The 19,988-nt window shown below is 50.2% G+C and overlaps 1 long non-coding RNA gene across 9 annotated transcripts; it reads left to right on the top strand.

Moving 5' to 3' along the window:
• Positions 1–234: 234 nt before the first annotated feature.
• Positions 235–14,981, top strand: LOC142088753 (uncharacterized). Of its 9 annotated transcripts, none has more exons than XR_012675939.1 (4): positions 235–351; positions 9,900–11,074; positions 12,284–12,349; positions 12,624–14,981. It is a non-coding gene; the product is annotated as an uncharacterized LOC142088753 (long non-coding RNA). The 9 variants fall into 9 exon arrangements; XR_012675935.1 differs by having other exon boundaries at positions 9,481–11,074; XR_012675936.1 differs by having other exon boundaries at positions 242–315; positions 9,481–11,074.
• The last annotated feature ends 5,007 nt before the right edge of the window (positions 14,982–19,988 follow it).

The following is a 19,988-nucleotide window of genomic DNA, read 5'->3' as shown; positions in this document are numbered from 1 at the left end:
TGGTTTTTAGCCTGGTCAGTACATCTCATTGTAAAATGCACAGAATATCTTGCTACTGGTTGTGTGGAACTATCTTATAATTAACCCTTTTAAATTTTGTATTTATCGCTTAATCCTCCGGTAAACAACATGATGCTATTACTACCTCGTATTTATAGCACAGAGGCAAGAGGTGACCGTACAACCACTCTGTGAAGTGAGTTGACTGTAGTCATGGGGTGGAGGGTGACAAGCTCAACGGGAATTTTGTGTCTCTTAGGTATCTTGGGTACCACAAGTGATGACGGCTGCAGCGTCCAACTCTGGAATGAGCAGGTAGAGTGGAATGCCATGGCGCTTCTGAGGAGAGAGGTATTGTCGAAGAGGTTGGCGTTGGCTGATGTGATGCTTGCTGCTGGCACTGTTTGTGGTTTTTGGGTTTTTTTGCAGATGACGAAGAGGAACCTGGTGACTGCAGGAACGTCCCAGTTAGCCAATGTGGGTTTTTCTTGTCAAGGATGGCTTCAGACCCCTGGCCGTCTGAAAGCTAGGTTGAGGGACGATGGCTGAGGAGGGGCTGGGAGGAGGGGACAAGGTTGGGAATTGCAGGGAGGTGTTTTAAAGTTAGTGTAGGGGAGAGAGCTGTCCAGGAACAGTCCCCTTTGGGCAGGTAGAGGAAGTGGATTACTTTTCAGCACAATACTAGCGTGTGCTGGGCAGAGCAGGTCTGTGTTGTTGTGTAGTCTGTCTTCTGTGTCTTAGACCTTCCTCGGGTCTTGATGTCCTCTTTGCACTCAAGGAGTGCGGCATGTGCCTTGGGTGCCATCCTAGGGTCTCGAACGCCTGTACTCATCGGCATAGTGCCCATCGGGTGCTTCTTTTCTTGCATTACAAGCTTAAAGCATGGATTGGTCTTGCGTCTCGGAAGTTTCTGGATGGTCCTCTTCTGCAGCATCATTCCAGGCTCTGTCAGCAGCTCTACTCTCTAGCTGTCCATTTTCATGGACTGGGACGTCTTCCCTGTATCATTACGTTCTTAGATCTTGAAGCCAGGCTTCTTGCACATCCATCATCTCAGTCCTGACAGTAACTTCTTGTAACAGGCCATGACATTCGTGCCTCTTCTGGGGTTGCCATAGAGCCTCCTCGCCTCACCATTGCAGCCCTGTAGGTCTTCTTGCCCAAAAATCTCTGGTCCAGGAGTCATTCTTCTTGCTAAGAGTTTTCTCTCATTTTTGAGGCGCGTTGTTTGTAATGTTCTGGGTAGTGTCGGTCTGTGTGTGTTTGGCTTGGAGCCGCCCTGCCCAGGGGTGTAGAGTCAGGGGTAGGTGGAATAGCAATAAGAGCCTATAGTTAATATGTTGATATGCCTAGACTATTTAGGCAACGATTGTACAGTCATCTCGGATCGAGTAGCCATTGGCAGGATGGGTGTTCAGTCATTTCAGAAGTGTTTTATGGAGATGATCGGAGCCTTCTGGGAGGGGCTGTTCAGTGGTAGTGTCAGAGACGCCAGGAGGGGAAGTGCTGCTGGCAGCAGGGAAAGCACCGGCAGCAGGACAAGTGCCCTTGCCCCAGGGCAAGGGCCGCCACGGGCAGACCCTGGCAGGGGTGCTGACGGGGCGCAGGGGAACTTTTGGCGGGGAGAGGCAGCTGCACTGCCTTTGCATGGGCCATTGGCAACCCAAGGAGAAGCCGGCTGCCTGGCAGGCAGCAAGGTGCCTTCAAGTGCCCTGAGGTACATGGCTGGAGGAGAAGCAAAAACTCCTCTGCGGAGCAAGCAGGGGGAACAGGAGGCACCGAGGAGGCTTCTCCTGAGAGCTGCTGCCCAGCACCAGGAGCAGCATGCAGTTTTCCTCCGCAGCCCGTCTCACCACCAGAGAGCAATAAATGCCCATGTTTGCAGCCTCATGCAGGCGACTGCTACTTCCCAGCTAATACCAATGTTGGTTTTCAGTCTGGACTGGTGCAGAGTGAATTACGAGCAGTTTTTCCAGCTCATCTCTTTGCTCTGACAACCAGTGGCCACACATCCAGCTGGGGCTTCACAGGGAGACCCTGTTGCAACTCCTTCCACCTCCTTGATGCACTCCACTGTTTGGAAATGCTAAATGCAGAACATTTATTGCCTCGTTGCTCTTTGCAAATGCTGAGTTCATTTTCCCCTTCTAATCCCTGCAAGGCATCCATCATTGGGGCAATGAGTAGTTTACTGCTTGTTTACCAAGCATTCCTGTAATGCCATTAGGGGAGCCTCAGCCGTGAACTCAGAGGAGGTAAATCTTCATCCCGTTTGAAATACAGCAAGCTCGGGGGAGAACTGGTCCCCAAAACCTTCCTGCCTCACTCTACAGGGCTGCCTGTTCTCAGTTCAGGTGGTGCTCACCGTGCTAGGGCAGGATCTTTTCAGCAGTTTTTCAGGTCAGTTCCCCTTTTTCTTTACATGGGAAAAAGCAGAGTCTCACATCTTTGTACCAGAAGGCAGGTCAATGACCAGACATCAAGCTATTGGGGGAGGCGGAGGAGAGGGAAGCTTTGATGGCCTTGGAAGACCTGAGAGTCCATGTGGTGCAAAGTGCCCTGCCCTGGCACCAAGATCTCCATCCATTTCTCTTCCTGCCTGCCCCCAGCACCTCACTTAGGGATGCTCCCCAGCCTTGCTGCTCCCCAGCCCTGCTGCACCCCACTGGTCTGGTCCTCAGTAGTGCCCTTTGGGTCTCTGAGATGAGGTCCAAGGCCACCACAAGGCTGCTGCCCAGGCATCCCAGCTTTTGTTACCAGTGGTTGTAGTGGCTGGTGCTGTGCTGCTGGCCAGGCTCTGTACTTAGGGGCCAGAATGTGGGTGGCTGTGCCTCTATCTGTGGCAGAGCCCCGAGACCCACACTGGTAGCCAGTGGCTGTTGTGGTTCTTGTCAAAGATAAGCCCAGTGGAGGATGAATCAGGCAGAGAGCATCCCCACTAAAATATCCCTTCCAGAGCCAAAACCCGAGGCTGTTCCGTCTAGCACCAGTGAGGAAAAATGGGCTTTGTTTAAACATAGAGGGTCAGCGTCTCAGCTGGTCTAAATCAGCTAAGGTCTATGAAGTCAAATAGAGATGTTCTGATTTGCAAGGACTGTGGATCTGGCCCATGGTTTTTAACCAAATGTGTCCTGTTTAAATCACAGCAAACAAATTTGTCGTGCCTGGGGGAAAAAAACAAAGGCACTTGCTCCTTGGGAACATCCCATAAAACATCATTTCCCCTCTCCCTCGTCTGCCTGCCCACTCCCACATGCTGTGACAAAGCTGGGTTGTTTTCCTAGTGGGATGAGAGGTCAGAGTGGCCGGAGCTAAACAAACTCCACAATAATACTTGGAAATAGAGTGAAACTTGGGGCGGTCAGTTGTGTGTACCAGCTCCTGGGCCTGCGCCTGAGGGAGGGTGAGGATACCACGTCCCTCCAGCTGCCAGCACAGTTTCATGTGCAGAGAAACACGCTTTGGGGACTTTGTGCCAGAGGAGGTCACCAGGTGATGGCTCAGGTCCTGGAGCAGCCAGGCTGGGGGTTATAGTCCTCCACCACTTCCTGGGTGGGGGAATATTGTCCCTCATTCCCAGGGCAGGGTGACGGGGAGCTGTCTGTCTTTTAGACACAGCAAGGAGCACCTGTGTGTGTATGTAGGGAGGGAGAACAGGGACCATGTAAGGGTGTGCACCCCGAGGTGCTGCAGCGTGCAGAGCCTGGCCAGAGCTGTGATGTTGCTCCAAGAGAAAGTTGGAAGGGCAGGACTGTAGAAACACAGGAGGTATTTATCCTATGGAGATGGCATTGGCCACCAGTGTCCAGCCCTCCTTCACCAGCACTAATGTCAGCCCAAACAGATGGGGGAAGAAATAGGAGAAAGGGAAAGGATGGATCAAGTCTCCTCTTACGCCAGGTGGCATTATCTTGCTGTGGCTTGTGACTTATTTTTGAGCTGCATGTGACTGTCTGCTTCATGCCCGGTCCCAGGAGTTTTCCTTCCTTCAGTCCTCAGCCAGCCAAGCTGGAAATAGCACCAACGGGGACCACGTGCATGTGCCTTCACACGGCTGCTAAAAGCAGCACCTTCCTTTCCAGCACTTCCAAAGGGTGAAGGGTGCTGTAGGAACCTCCTTGCTTTGGCTTCAGTGCTTCTGCACGCCAATGTTTGGACGTGGTGCCAACCCGTTTTGCTCCGGTCTTTCACCAGTGCAACCCTCTGGGCACCAGCGCTACCAGTCCTGATGTAAGCCCACCTAAGAGCCAACGCTGGCACTCTGACAGCATTTTTGTTTAATGCCTCAGGGGGCCTTTTAAGGCCTGGAATAAAGAGGGATTGGATTTCTTTAACATATGCTCATTCTTGGACAGTGGAAATACCAAGACAAGAATAATTCTTGGGTCATCTTAGCTCCGGTGTAAGCCTCCCGAGGCATTAGGAAAAAGGAAGTGCTGATAACTATAAATACAGATATGGACAGAAGCGTAGAGATAGCTAGCTTTATTTGGGTTTACACGGAAACTACTCTTTCCTGCAGAAATACAGCACCCAACAATAATAATTATTATCAGCAGATGTCTTTCATCATTCCTCCACTGTACAGTGCTGCAAATCTTCACTGGGCCTGTGCTGGACAGAGACTGGGCTGGATGGAGAGACCTTCCTATTCCCACCTGTACAATACAGCTCCAACCCAGCCTTTTTCCACTCTATGCCTCAGATCCCATGGGTTAAACGAGGTATAGGAATCCTCTCTGAGCACTATAAAAGCCTGGCAGTTGCGCAGGGAAAGCGCACCCGCTTGGGAGGGAAGTCTGAATTTTGGTGGTGTGCTGCGCAGATCCAGGGTGTGGGTGGGGGTTGCCTCTCCCATCCCAAGGACCCGCACCTGGGCCTCCCCTTAACCAGAGGAATCAACCACAGCTGATGCTGATGCTGCACCACCCCTGCTAAAAGCACACTGTGGCTGTGCAGAGATGTCCTGGAGCTCAGTGCCCAGGTTTTGTAGCTGGTGTCCTAGGATGTCACATCATTTATCCATCTCTCTCAGCCTTGGACTTTGGCAGAAGCTGGTCTCCAGCACAGCCTGCTTCTGCTGGAGGCTCATCGGTGATGTGGAGGAGCAGAAAGTCTGAGGCAGAGGTAAACCTGAGCTCATCTTATCTCAGAGATGGCTGGTCCTCTCCAGCCAGCATCTTCCTGTGTTGCTTAGAACAGTAATGAGAAGTTGGTAAACACCAGCTGTTCTGCTAAGCAGAGGTGGGTGAAGTATGTAAACTGGGCAATTTAGATTAAAAATCATTTATTTTCACAGCACCCTGGGTTTTTGTTCAATGATAATTGGGATCATAAATATGTATGCCAGGAGGTATATCAGAGGTTGATGCCGGGAGGCTGAGCAACAGCCAGGAGTCACTAACTGTAACTGCATGTGCTTAAATAACCCTTCCCTCCCCTGCACCGTGGTAAGGCGGGCAGCAGCGCAATGCAGCCTGTCTGTGTGTGCTGAGACGGGACCTACCTCTGCACTGCTGGTGTCCCTGCCCTGGGAGCTTGCCATGTCCCTGGGGGAGGGGAGAAGCAAAACCAAAAAGAGAGGAAGGACAGGGCATCTGGGAAGTGGCCAGTGACTGTGGACAGGGGATAGTGAGGCTAGATGTAAAAAAATTCCCAGCTGAGATGAAATACTTCTTGTGCTGAGATGGCATCAGGCATGGGTCAGCCCTGGAGCTGTCATCCCTGCTGTCACCGGCCGCAGGGCACACAGGTATCACCAGGACTTAGCAGCACTGATCTCCAGAGTTGCTTTCTGCTCTCATGGGCACTTTGCATTCAGCAGGACTGATGGGAGACCAGCGCTGGATGCTGTGCCAGGCAGGAAAACATCTCCCTGGGACTGGAGAGGGCAGAGAGAGTGAACTGGTAAACATGGTGCAGAAAACATTGTCCCTTCCAAGCGAACAGTAGAGCCCATGTGTGCTAGTGACAGGCACACATGGAAGGGCAACTGTCTCTCCTGGGTACCAATTGATGGGCAAAGAGCTCCATGTTCCTGTCTTGTCCCAGCTCTGCAGACAAACACAATGGTGCCAGGGTGCACTAAGGGTCCCAGCTAAGCTGCTTATAGCTCCCCAGCTCCTGCATGCTGTCCCAACAGCTACGGCTCCTCCGAGAGGGAAACACAGGCAGGAAACCTGGCAGCAAGAGGCTCCCCTCACCCAGCACTGGAGACAAGCGTAGGAAACAGCACAAATGCCAACAATTTCTGTCACGCTATAGGAGAAGGGAAAAAAAAAAAAAAAAGACTCCGTATTTGGCTGCCATGAAGGCTGTTGGGATACAGTCCAGGAATGAAGATGAATATAAAGAAATGAGCCCCTGAGCACCAGACGGTTTTTGAGAAAGGAAGAATAAATTCTTACATAACAAAATTCCCTTTGTGCCTTGGTTATGGGGTGGTTGTCTTATTTTTCTGTTTTGTTTTGTGGTTTTTTTTGTTTCTTTTGCACCTGCTCTGAGAGTGGCGTTGGGGCCATACAAGAATGCATAAACATACATCGGTGTGTAGGGAGCAACAGCTGCAGCATTTACGTCCTGACTCTAAGGTTTCATTCTGCCTGGGACACCTTCAGTTCCCCGCAGCTGGTTTTTAAATTGCAGCATGACTTTTTCCTACTGCCGTCCAAGATTCAAGCCATGCTTAATCCCAAAGTATTAGTACAATATTAATCAGGTTAAAAAAACCCCTTGCTCCAGTGCTTTGGGAAGGATTTGCAGAAGTTCCTATATGACTCCAGTGTGTCAGGCTTGTGTTCTTCTGAAGTCTCTTCCAGACTTCCCTAACCTATCAGCTGGGCTTTCCCATCTTGTCCACCTCATGATCTGACAGAATAATAAACTGTGTGCTTTGGTGGTGGCTACCCCTGGGGCAGACCATGCTGGAACACTGCTGAGGTGCAAGGCTTCATTCTTTGGGGATGACAGAACCGCTTTGTACCTGGCTGCTTCTGCAGAGTAGGGTTTGTGAGTCTGTCCTGGCTTCTGTCAGTCCTTTATCATCTCTGTTTTCCTTCTGTGTCCTGCTGAACTCCTCCTTAAAGTGCCTTTGTCTAGGATTGACATCTTTTCTCTTAAATCTCCTTGATGCTGTCTTGATAAATTAGTAGACATAAGTACTTGCGGATCTTAGTTTAGTATGGTTTGTTCTCAGATTCTTTCCAACCCTGCCTTGAAAACTGGCAGATAACTACTCTTTTGATGCCCTCTGTGTTCCCAGTATTCATCTCAGATTGGAAATCTCTTGATCTTGTTCATCTGTTGTATTTTCATGCAGAAGGATACAATGGATAAAGAGATACTTGGATACTTTACAAATCATAATAGTCTCTGAAAGGACATCTGGTGATTTGCATTTGCTTTTTAGCAGGAAGGCTGTTGCCCTTGGCATTCAGCAGGTGTCCCTTCGATGGTGCCACAGTTGCTGAAAATTTCATCTTGCTTTTGTCCAAGCTGAAACCTGCTCCTGCTTCTCCTCGAAGACCTAAGCCAGGGCTGTGAAGGGTGATGTTTCAGTGCCTTACCTCAGAATGTCATCTGCTGTGACATTGTCCTGCCAGCCTGGCATGCTGCTGGCAGTCCGTTCTTCCACTTGCATTTTAACTCAGGTTTGTGCCTGTCTGCATCTGGCTGGTGGAGAAGGAAAATGTCACATGAAGGACTGAGAATGGCTGACGGGCTCTGCCTTGTTGGTGGAGGGGCTGCTCTTCCAATTTACTTTGTTCCTTCCCTTATTTTTAGTCCCAGCGCAGTAGATCTTCCCTGGGCAGATCCTGCACCGCATGAACCATTGCTTTCTTTTTATTGGTACCCCTTCTGTAAGACTGCCCTTCCTGGAAATCCATCTTGGGTACTTTACTCTGTGTTAGTATAGGCATGTCACAACACATCATTACTTCCATTAAGGACTTCCTTGTGGTTTTTTTCTGCCTGTAATGCACAAAGACTTTCTCTGAGGTTTGGTGGCACTGGATTTGTGAGCTGGTGGTATTGCCTCCACTAACCAAAGTCTCCAACTGCATTGCTTCCCATGGTGTTGTGGGAACTTCCACCCTGCAGCTCGTGCTGTGGTTGTGCCAGCACAGACACTTCAGCATGGCTTTGCCTCTTTGGGCTGTGCTGTCTCCACTTCCAGAGCGCTGAAGAGATTTCTATTCATTCACAAATCCCCTGATGTCCTGGTGCCATTTTGACACCGAGTTTGAGGTTGATCTGCACGCAGCTGCCTTGCTTTGACTGAGCTAGTCTGGGCACTCATTTCTCTGAAATTTGCACTACCTGCAGTGTCACCCATGGGCATAATCTGAAACCCTCAGTCATGGCTTTGACAGGGTGGCTCTTTCCCTTGCTTTTCTGCTCTGCAGGCTTTAGGATAACAATTTCTCTTGCCAGAGTGACTGGACAGGAACCATATGCATGTCATTTTCCATTGTCATGTTTTTTTCCGCACCACCCACAGACCTTTCTTTGCAGTTATCTTTCTCTTCTGCTTTTTATCTCTGCATATTCTCTTGGATGTGTTTTGCTGTTTTCTCTCTTACTTCCTTTGCTGGGCTGTGGAGTATTGCTGAGCCTGCTTCACTTGCCCAGCAAGCCTGCCCCTAGGTGCCCTTTCTCAGACAAGCTCCCTCTTCCCATTCTGTAGTGCACAAACACTAGAAGGCTGCATTTTCTTACAGGTCAGGTGCTTTGTGAACTTCAGCCATAAACAAATCTGTTGTTTTCCAGGTTCACAACTGGGTGTTGTTTTCATGGATCACAACTGTGGATAAGATGATGCTCACCAATGCTGATTTCTAGCAGTCACAAAGCCTTTCCTATGCCTACCTGTCACTTCTGCAGGTGCGATGCTGCAGAGGTTTTCCAGACCCGCTAGCAGCATATGCACGTGTAGCTTTTGCCTGTTTCTCCTTGTAATGCTGCTGCTCTGGCTTCATGACCCTCTCCCAGACAGCCTTGCTGCAGTTTGGCTGTCTCCCCATTGTACTCTGAAGAATGCCCAATTGCTAAACACTTCCCTTCTCATGTTGACAGGCTTGGGGCTTGGAAGTTGGTGTGCTGCTGTGCACGTTGTTTTCTGCGTGCCGTTTGTTTGTTTTCTCTTTGCCTTGCTGGATTTCTTGGCTCTGATTGCCTGTGCCTGCAGGAGCCAGCTTGTCTCTGCGCGCCCGTTGGTGCTTCAGCCAAAGAAGCAGGGAAGCGGCATGGCACGGCTGTGGGCGCTTCTCTCTGTGCTTTTAGCCAGCTCTGCTCTTGGGATGATGTGAATGCATGCATGTGGCTCTGGACACACTTGCTAAGCCCTGCTGAGAGGCAGAAGCCATTTGCTTGTCTATGGCTACCAAGCTACGGCAGTCTCCCTGGTTCTTCCCACAGCAAGCTTGTAGTGGCCCAGCACATGGCACAAACCCATGCTTCCCTTCTTGCCTCCTGCTCCAGGTCCTCCAGTACTGCCTGAAAGTACAAGTCCCTGCCAGTCTCTACAGCCCCAGGTATTGCCTTTATTGCTTGAGCATCCTAATGGGCCATGGGGTAGCTGCCGGCGCACGGTCCAGGGCAAGGCACCGAGGAAGCTGCAGGTGCTGTTTCCTATTCCCCAGTCACGTATCTACCATGTGTATGCTACTGCGGGGGCCTGCATTTGCTTGATTTGGCAATCTGAAATGGCCAGTATCTGGGTTTTCCCAGGGCTGCAGGAGGCTTGGAGGTTATGGTGCTGGGCACCAGCAGCCAAGAGCAGGGTGAAGCACTGCCTGGCCCAGGCAGCGCTGCTCTGATCCCTCACCAGCCTTCTGCTCTTCTGGAACAAGTGTCCAAAGCAAAGGACACTGTGTAAATACCCATCCCCTGGACACAAGGGGATTGCACCACCTGAATTACACGGAAGGGGAAGCATTCGTAGCTTGTCTGCAGAGGACAAGGAGATGAAGATGCTCAGATGGCAGGTGAACACGTGGGAAATGATGGGAGGTGAGTCTGGGAGATTTGGACCATAGGGGAGAGAGAAAATAGCAAAGAGAAATGCACGCTTTTGGATGGCTGAGATGTTGCCAACACGTCCTCGCCTATCCCCATGTGGGTGCTTGTGTGCAGGGGGTGTATGTGAGAGAGAGAGAAGCTCAGGAATAATTAACAGCTCATTATTTCCTGCTCTCCAGGCTAGAGGCCATTACCCTGGGCAGCCTCACAGACACAGCTCCGTTCTCACAGGCATCCTGAATCCATCCTCTGCCAAACCAGAGCTGCCATTCCTGTGTGATTGAGGGAAACGAGCCCTTTCCTTTCCCTTGCCTTCAAACAAGGGTGAGAGGCCTTGGCTGATGCAAAAATAAACATGAACCATGTTCAGAACAAAGGCGAGTCGCTGGGCCAGCTGCTGTTGTAAACAGTGCCTTTCCTCCCCTCCCCAGGCACTAGGCTTTCCTGGAGGTCCCCTCTGGCCTCTGCCAGCCTGGATATTCTCCCTGCATCTGGCTTCCCTGCTTTGTTTTGGTGTCACTTTCCAAAAAGCTCACAGCTGGGCTGATGTGCAGAGTAGTGCTGTCCGGTATCTGTGTGAGAGGAAGAGGATGAAGGCAGCAGAGAAGGGGAACTGGAGTCACTCTTCACTCCTGGGAGCTGTGGGGATTTGCAGTATTGCTCTGGCGTTCATCCACCTGCTACCGCAGCCCTTCCCGGACACCCTGCTCTCCAGGCCTGGGAGCAAATCCCATCTGTACCTGTCATTGCGGTGAACTGCCCAGGAGGTGTACGCTGAGCTGCTCGGCTCACTGGTAGCACATTTGCACTGGGCTGTGAAGCAGATAATGATGTTCCTGCTCTGTCCCGTCTTGCTCACAAGCAGCAGAAGAGGAGGAAAGGATGGTACGTGGAAAGAGGTGCTGGCCTGAAATCAAGTGCAAGCAAGATGGAACATCTTTAGCGGGGAGATGCTTTGCAGCCCTCCTTTGGGACGGAGTATCCCTTGGTCAGCTTTCCAGTGGTGCTTCGGTGGAGAAAAGATGCAGCGCAAGCCACTTCCAGAAGGCTGCAGGTAGCTGCCCTCAGTGTCACCCTGGGTCTCGGTGTTGGGACCCTGCCTAGGGATGAGCTGGCAAGCACACTGCCAGCATGGTGAATGACAGGGGACAAAGCTGTAGGTGACCACCTCATCACCAGGGGCTTCTTGTAGTGAGACAAGTCGGCTGATCTCAGCCCGCAGTGGCTGTAGATGCGGAGATGAGCTAACACTCAACTCACTTGGGAACGTGGCATGCAGCCAGCCTTATCCCTTTCTCTTCTAAGAAGCATTAATTAAACTGGATTTACTTGGCTAAGGGACACCTCGAGTCGAGATATGTCCAGGGTAACTGTTTATGCATTGCTTCTCGTACAGTTAGACAGCAATAAATGATAATAATTATCAGATTCTGGCACTGAGATCGTGTAAACACTTAAATTACCCTTCTGGACCTCAAAAGGCTTGTCCAGCCTTGGGGAGCTCCTCTGTTCCCACCAAGCCCAGACACTTGTGTCCTTGCCCCCGGTGAGCAGCCGGCAGTTCCTGATGGCAGGAGGCTGTTGGAGGGGCTCTGCGTCCTGCCCGGCCTCCCGCCGGGGGCACCTCCAAGGTCTTAAGCAGCTCAGAGCCTCACCCTGTGAGCAAGCAGGGGCCAGCCTCGATGGACTGTAACGTGTGCCGGGATGCGTGCTGTAATTTATGCATATTTGTGTGCTAATATCGATAGAGATAGGCTTTGTTATGGATCTGAAAGCAGCAGACACTGAACTGCAACCCAAACCAAGGTACAGCTGCTTCAGGAGATGTTCTTCAGGCTGGCAGGCTCTGATCTGCTGCGGACGTGGCGCGTGCAGACTGTGCATCACACTGTGACTGGTCCGCAGTGTTTCCCTGCTGCAAGGTGGAGTTGTCAAAGGACTCGAAAGCAGGTCGTGCTCCAACAACCACTGGATTACAGCCTCAGCTATTTCCCTCATAGCACCTTTTAAAATCCCAAATCTTTTCTCATTGTTCAAGTTTTTATCAATATTAATTCTGAAAGTTATCATTCTGGGTTCCCCAGGACACTAACGCATGTTCCCCTATTGGCCCTAGATCTCCTGGTTTAGGCTTTTAGAAAGACATCCAGACCTGATATTCAAAGCCTACAAGTAATAGTGAATCCATCCCTGTGCATGCTGTTCTGCTATTTAATTACTTACCCTGCTTCCTATTCTGAATTTGTCTAATTTCAATTTCCAGGCTCTGGATCTGCTACTCAGTTGAAGACCTTCTTATCACAAAGCTTTTTCCGAGCTGGCATTTATAGTCTGTAATCAAGTTACCCGTCTGTCTTCTCGTTTTCAGAGAAAATAGATTGAGTTTCTTTAATCTGTTACCGCAAGTCCAGGTTGCCAGACCCTTATACATAGAGTGTACCTCGGCATGAGTTTTAAGTGTCATATATGTGCCGAGGGAGCTTTTTAAGGAGAGGAGAGAGAACTTCTCTCCAAAACCGGCTGAATTCTGTGGTTCAGATTGGCATTGCGCTTGCGGGTTTTGATACTGCTCCCATATATTAAGAAATGTGTTTAATATTCAGTTCCACAGATTAATAAACATGACCCTTTTTTGGCTGCCTTTAGTTAGGCAAGATGATGTGTTTATACTGCAAAACTCAGCCCCTGTCCTGAAGCTTCTACAATGTCATGGAAGACAAGGTACAACAAGGGAAGCCATTTACACGGGCAGATGAAAAAGCACCGGGGGAAGCGGCGAGAGGGACGCCTGGGTACAAATGCCTGCTTCGTGCTTACAAAGATGGCTAAAGCCACTTCACGTTTTTGGAAGAATGGAAATAAGTGCTGACACGAGGGAAGCATCAACCACGGGCACGTTCAGACAGGAGCAACGCAAGTCTGGGTGCAGGTAAATCTGAGCGTGCAACTGCGGCTGCGTGGGGAGCCAGCCTGGGTCTCTCTCGGGGCGGGCAGCCAGTGTCTCCTTCAGCTGCTCTCTGTGGCTGGGAGTGTTCCTCAGCGTGCTGGGAAGAGGTGGCTGAGGATGTCGGGCTGGGGGTACAGGGGCAGCGGAGGAGGAACCGGACACGGAGGGAGAATGGCTGATGGGGCCGTGCACGGGGGAGGTTTCGGAGGGCGAAGGACAGTCCGTACACCAGTTTCTTGGCTCTTGTTCTGTGAGAGATCGGCTGTGCCAGGCTCGTAGGGCCGCAATCGCAGCTCCCAGGGATGTGCCACGAGTAGCCACAAACTTGTTCTCATTGCTCAGTGACCTGTGAACAAGCCTGGCCATGACTGTACTTCCCACCCCTGCGGATTCATCAGCTCTCAGCGGTTTGAGGCTGCCAAAGAAGTAATGAAATAGATTTTAAACCCAACCTGGGAAGTTCAAGTCTGCGGGAGGAGGTTTCCCACAGCCCCTCAGTCAGTCCGTCTCCTGCCGGAGCCCTAGCCACCTCCACCCGGAGCTGCCTCTCTCCCGCCGTGCCGGACCGGGGCTGCAGGAGCAGCACGAGCGATAGCGGGGCATTGGCTTACGTGGTTCATCATGAAAAGAAACATTCAGACAGGCAGCTCCTGGGATAACCCCCGGCTTAATTTGTTCTCTTCCACCAGATCAATACAGAAAGCTTCGCTCTGAAGAGCTATTCTGCATTTCCTGCATTTTTTTAGGGTGCAGGCAGGCTTTCATGGGAAGGCTGGGGTCTGCACCCAGTGGGTTGGCCCAGAGGATGGGTTTGTGAGGGACAGCATCTAAAACTCGGAGGCTGCCTGAGAAGAACAGGAGCCAGGGTTGGCAGGTGGAAAGGCTGCTCGTGGCCAGGCAGAAAGGGGTTACCACGGCAAGGAGCACCGGCTGCTCCGAAGCAGGGCTGTGCTGGGTTGCCCTGGACCTCTTCCAGAGAGAAGCCCAAGCTGGAGCCTGTAGAAATCATCACCACCCTCAAAGCTGCTTTACATACAGGCATATATCAGCTGAATTTGTTAATTCAGTTTTAGTAAGACAATAATTGCATGTTTATAAAAAACCAACAGATTTCAAAGAATGACTGATATTCAGTGACTGCCCAGGAGACATGGATTGATTTCCTGCTCGTCAGCCAATCTTTAATTATTATTATGCATCATCGTATTTAGTTTCATAAACAAAAGGCAACGAAAACCAAAGAGATTAACATTAGATACCTATAACTTAATTTATGTATAATAGCTTGATTAGCTCAAAGCCTGCAACATTCCAAGAGAGTTTTAGCCCACGTTCTTGAGATACAAGCGCTCATGATAGCTCTGCGGTGGCTTTAACAAAGTCTGTGTCCCACTGCCTTGAGCAGAGGCAGACTCCCAAAGAAGCCAGCGATCTTCTCCCACCCCTCCTGCCAATGTCTGCAGTGCTGGGCGCTCGGGGAGGCAGGAGCACCCCAGGGTTCAAGTGCCTTGAGTCTATCGAGGCATGCGTTATTCTCACTTTTTAAAGGGCTCACATTTCAATGTATATTAGCACATTATCTTGGAAAGCTTGCCCCACGCCTGCTGCTGCACAGGGTGCCTGAGGCGGATGCCACACCGCAGTGCTCAGTGGCCCTGCCCTTTCTTGTGCATGTCATGGCTCTGCAGCGATGCACACTTAGCCTCGTACCACAACCAGCCAGGGAAGCATCGACTCTTGGCCCCACCGACACCGGAGGAGGACATGATCATATATCTCGTTAGTTAATTAGAGGACAGAAGAGCAAGCAGCAGACATTGGAGAAGCCCTACAAAACGTGTGAAAATGTCAAATGAGCTCAGAAAGCAAAGCCCAAGGTGCTGCCCTTTGTGAAAACCACACTTTGGGCATCTTGTTCCTGTCATTCAGGATGAACACGGGTGCTTGTTCCATTAATGCTCTATTAATGAAAAAATGTGCTTAGCGCAGCACCTTGCTGCTGCACTGTGTCCAGAGGGCAGCGTGCCACAGCCCCGCTTTCAGCAGGGACTCACTGCAGAGCAGGGCGAAGGGAGCATCTCCAGAGGGTGTCCCGTGCTGGTACGCTCCGGCTGCCCGGGGGCTACCCTCCAGCTTTTGAGGGTGATTTGCAGCATTGCATCATTTTTATGGCATTGGAGCTGGGTTACGCTGCCCTGGGGAAGCCGAGATGCCTGTTAGTCATGCGGTGGGTGATGACTGCTCTGCTCGTGTTTTGCCGTGAGCCCTCTCTGCCAGTCTGATCTCTTCTATTAATTTATTTACCAAACAAATGGCATTTCCCCAGCTCTGCAGCGATGCACACTCTCAGCCCCGTACTGCAACCAGCACCGACTCTTGGCCCCACTGGCAATGGAGGAGGACATGAGGAGGTCCTCAGCCTCTGCCCAAGAGGCAGAGCAGGCAGCGCTGAATATGCCTCTGCCCAAATCAATTTGAAAAGTGCAAGACCTTGCTGTAGAAGTTCTACCAGTTCTCTCCTTCTGCAGCCCACGCCATGGGCAGTGCGTACATCAGCACTGTCCCAGGCTCGCGGGGGAAACGGGAAGGCAGGAGTAAGTCCTCCATTGCAAAATGCATACAGTGCTTTCTGGAATTTGCTTTGCCATGTGGTCTGCAATATTAATTTTTAAAACCTCTCTGCTGGTTATTTAGTTCTGAAATTGAGCAGCGTGCGTGTAAGCTCTAAATTTTAGGAAGTATATCGTACCTGACTAATTTTATGGTCTGCATTGCCTTTTATCTTGGCTTGCTATTAATTTAACAGCAAATCTCTGTGTTTGTCAGTTTTGATTCCTGGGGTACCATATAATTTAGTTTGTAAATTGATTTGTGCTTTCTGATACTTCAATAAACCCATTTGGTATAAACACAGCTCTTCATTTCCCTACGAGTACGTGGTGAACAAGCAGAAACTGAGCACAAAAATAGACATTTATTTAACCAACAAGTATAATAAGGGGAGGGCAGCAGGAACGGGGCGGTCGGACCAGCAGTCTGCTGACAGCCTTTAAACAAGGTGCAGATAACAGTGCAAACTAACCAGCAGTTTTATCCTCAGGCAGGACCTACTGAATGCAATATCCTGCTTATTCACTGTCTGCTGTGTGCAGGCAAGAGGTTTTTGGGCACCACTGGCCCCCCCCAGCCTGGTACCCCCAGCTCCCCAGGGGCGCATTGCCCGAGATGCTCTGCTGTTTCCCAGCCGTGGCACCTCTCCGGGTGTGCAACACGCTGGAGAGGGCGAGAGTGGGTGGTTGATCAGAGACCAGGGGAAACCAAGCCAAAACTGGGAGTGGGCTTGGTCCCTCATCTCTGGGAGGTCACCCCGGCTGCCTGCTCCTTCTCCCCACCGCGTGTGTCCCTATTCTCCCTGCTCATTCTCTCCATTCCCTTCTCGTGCCTGATTTCTTCCCAGCCTCACCAGCTGTGTATTGAGACCTCAGGTGCCACTGCCAATGTGGCACGAGAAAACAGGCAGGGTTAATTTTAATTTCTTTTTTGCAAGCAACTTTTCCTCTGTGTTATCCTGCACGATGCCAAGGCCACAGCATGGAGAGTTCATCGTTCTCCCCCTGCCCACGTTTCTCACAGGGAGACGGGCTGCAGGTTGAGGCTGCAGGTTGATGGCTGTGCAGCCACTGCAGCATGTTCAGTGCACAAATGGCTCTTGAAAGCCTGTAGTAACTAGTAATTAAATTAATTTGATAGCTCTAGGTGGTGGGTGATTCACAACAGGGCTCTTGTTAGCAGTATTGGCTCAGAAACCTTTTTCATGCTGGGCACCATGTGAAACGGTGATGAACACAGAGAGACGCGGCATTCTCAGCCAGGAGAGGGGCTCTGCAAGGGCCATGCCTACCGGCTGGGGTACCTGCCCAGCGTCCTGGCAGGAGAAAGGGATGGAGCAGAGCACTGTGTAATAGATAGATCTCCGGCTGAATCCCTGGGCCAGACCGCTGCCCGGTGGCAGGCGGCCGGTGCCCACCTCGGGAGCTGGGAACCCTGGGCAACATGGACCAGCGGCTGCAAAACTGGGGACACTTGGGTATGGGACTGACCATCCTGGTGTGCCAACACACCACCACCCTCCTGGGAAAGACCAGGAGGCAGTGGACAACCATTCTGGAGCCTTTTAGCACCGAAGATGACATCATTCACGTGCATTTATCTTCTACACTGCCTACGCAAAGAGACTTGCAAGAGAGCATCAGGTTTTGCTGACTGCATTGCTAAGACTTTGGTATATGGGATGCAACATACAGCCTGCATGCGCAGCGACTGCAGGAAAAGCAGGGCAGCATCCTAACCAGAGCACCGAGGACTAGGAGAAAACATGCTGAAAGCTGTGAAGAAAGGGGGGACGTGGGGAAATGCCCTGATACGTGGGGCTACGCTGTATCCATGCAGTAAAGTAGGCAGAGGAAAGGAAAAGTTGCAGAATACCAAACTACAGGCAATGGAAACCAAATCTATAAGCTGCTTTTTAGTGTGCTAAATTGTGTCCTTTCGTTTCTGTAAAGTGAGCCTTTAAGATCTCCCTTGCCAATCAGCAAAATGCAGTTTTTGTAAATGTTCTCCTTTTGTCACTTCCTTTATTTTATAACCCATAAGCCAGCATAGAGGCACACACTTTGATTACTCGATTCACTTTCTCTTTGAAGCTGTATGTTTTATTTCTTTTTTCCCCCCAGTTAATGAAGCTTACTCGTATGATTGCAGATTGTGAGATTAGAGAGCTAGGGAAGTTTTCTTTCAAATGGCTGCCAATTGTCATTTAGACTTTTGTTATTTTTTTGTGCTCCCAGATCAATACTGTTCTTAACTATTTCAGATTGGAGAAAAGCCATCAAAATATTCTATTTTCACAAAAGATATATGATTAGACCACTAGTTGCAAGTCACCAATCATTTTTATGTTAATGATTTGTCCAAAGACACTTTCTTTTTCATTTCTGGTACCTTTTTTCAAAAACAGAAACACTGGGAAGTGCTAGGTAAATTCAAACTTGACTTCTTGTATTGTAACACATTGGTTAATTTTGGGGTGTAAAGCATTTGGAAAAATATGGATAAAGAATTTGAAAACCAGTATAAAAAGTGCGCCCATTTCAATCCTCAGAAATAAACCAACATGTTTTCTGAAGGTGTTTTTGCACAAATCCATGTTCACTCTCCACTGCAGGCACTGACAGTGGGGGGCTGGGAGATGTCTGTGGGGGAGAATGAAATTGCCCAAGTTAATGATGTCAAGTAAGATTTTTTTATTATTTTACTCTTTTCATCAGGCAACATGTCTCTTAGTGTTTTTTTTTCTCCAAGCCTGAAATGCTGAGGGGAAGGAACTGTGCAGAGAAAAGGAAATCAAAGAAATCACAGAAGTCGGGACAGAAAATGGTTGGCTCCGGTCCCCGTGTACTGCGAGGACCGTAGCCGTGCACCGTATTAGAGAGGGAAGGAATCTGGGGACTGTGATAGAAAACGTTTGGAAGTCATTAGCAGATGAACACATCAGAACATGGTACCTGGCGCAGCTATGGCAGCCGATACCCACGTCCGTGGGCTGCAGGCAGGGAGTGCTGCTGGTTGGGCAGAGAACAGCCTCCTACCTATTTTCAGTGCCTTTTATCTCCCCTTTGGTTATCCCATAGCTGAACGTTCTCCCTGTGGACAGCAGGCGATGCTTCTTCAGCCCAGGGAGAGATGGCAATGATGCCTGTCGTGGTCTGCCAGCGGGGTCATGGCTGGGGGGGCGGCTGCCGCCGGAGCGGGCTGAGCCACGCTTTCCTTCCAGTAGCACTGAAGTGAGCTCTTGATCTCGGCGGTCACCCACATCTGCCCTCCGTCGAGGCATCTCTTTGTCTACTTAGATGTATTGCCAAAAAAATGTCCACAAAAGCTGCCCCGTGGGAAGGAGGAGCTGGCAGGCTGCGGCATGGCAGTAACAACAGCCATTCCCCCGCAAAGCCCACGTGGGAATTGGAGGGCTCTTCTGCTCCCCCCACTAACACCCTTCGAATTAGATGCCGAAGCCGTAAGGCACGGCGAAGCCAAAGAGAAGCTGAATAGAAAAGGAAGCTCAAGTGGCTGCTCTAACAAAATGGCTTATTTTTCTTCAAAATTAATTGGCTGAATCCTGACAAAACCTGTTATTAAAAGAGAACCCTCGCCTTTTTAATCATCCGAGTTGTTTGTAAAGCACTCCCAGAAACTGGAAATCATAGCCTCTCCTCCGGCTCTTTTGTTCATTTCCATCTGGGAGAAATTCATGAGAATTCATTAAAAAATTATTGGCACCCCAGAGCCAAAGGCAACAGGTCTCTCAAAATGTCCAAATAAAAACTGCTCTAATGAAGAACCAACTTCAAATGGCCAGGCAAAAAGGAAAAATAGGACAGCAAACAAACTAAACAAAAACTTAAGCAGTTGCCTGTTAAGCGGGGGCTGCAATTATGAGTTCTGTGATTCACACACCAACACCCACTCACCACCGCTCTCTACCAGACGATTCAAGGCAGATAGCATCACCCTAATGCCCTGGGACTTCCCTTTTGTCAGTGAAAGGATAGGGCTGAAGGCAGGTGGGGTACTCTAAACCTACCAATGCCACTTAAATCGTGAGAGTAAACTTGTCACCTTGCTCATGGCACAGTCCCACCAGGACAAGTCAGCAAGTCAAAGTCTGCCTTGAGTTATCTCCTTGCCACCGTGGGGTGGGCAGCAGGTCTAGATGAGGTAACTGATCTTGGGAGCTGAGCCTGCAGAGGGATAGGGAGAGCGTTATTTGGTCCCGGATGGCAGTGTGAATGTGATGCCTGTTATCAGCTAAAGTAGCAGCGGGAAGAGGAATGGAAAACCACCTGTCTGTTGGGCTCTCCTACACGACGGCGCAGCCCGCGTCTACATTCAGGCAGAGGACAGCCTCCTACGTATTTTCAGTGCACTACTTCTCCCCGCATTCAGGTGGCAGGCTGCGGGGACC

The sequence above is a fragment of the Calonectris borealis genome, chromosome 15 (genome assembly GCF_964195595.1).
Source record: "Calonectris borealis chromosome 15, bCalBor7.hap1.2, whole genome shotgun sequence".
In the NCBI taxonomy this organism is placed as follows: domain Eukaryota; kingdom Metazoa; phylum Chordata; class Aves; order Procellariiformes; family Procellariidae; genus Calonectris; species Calonectris borealis.
This window is presented reverse-complemented; position numbering and strand designations above follow the sequence as displayed.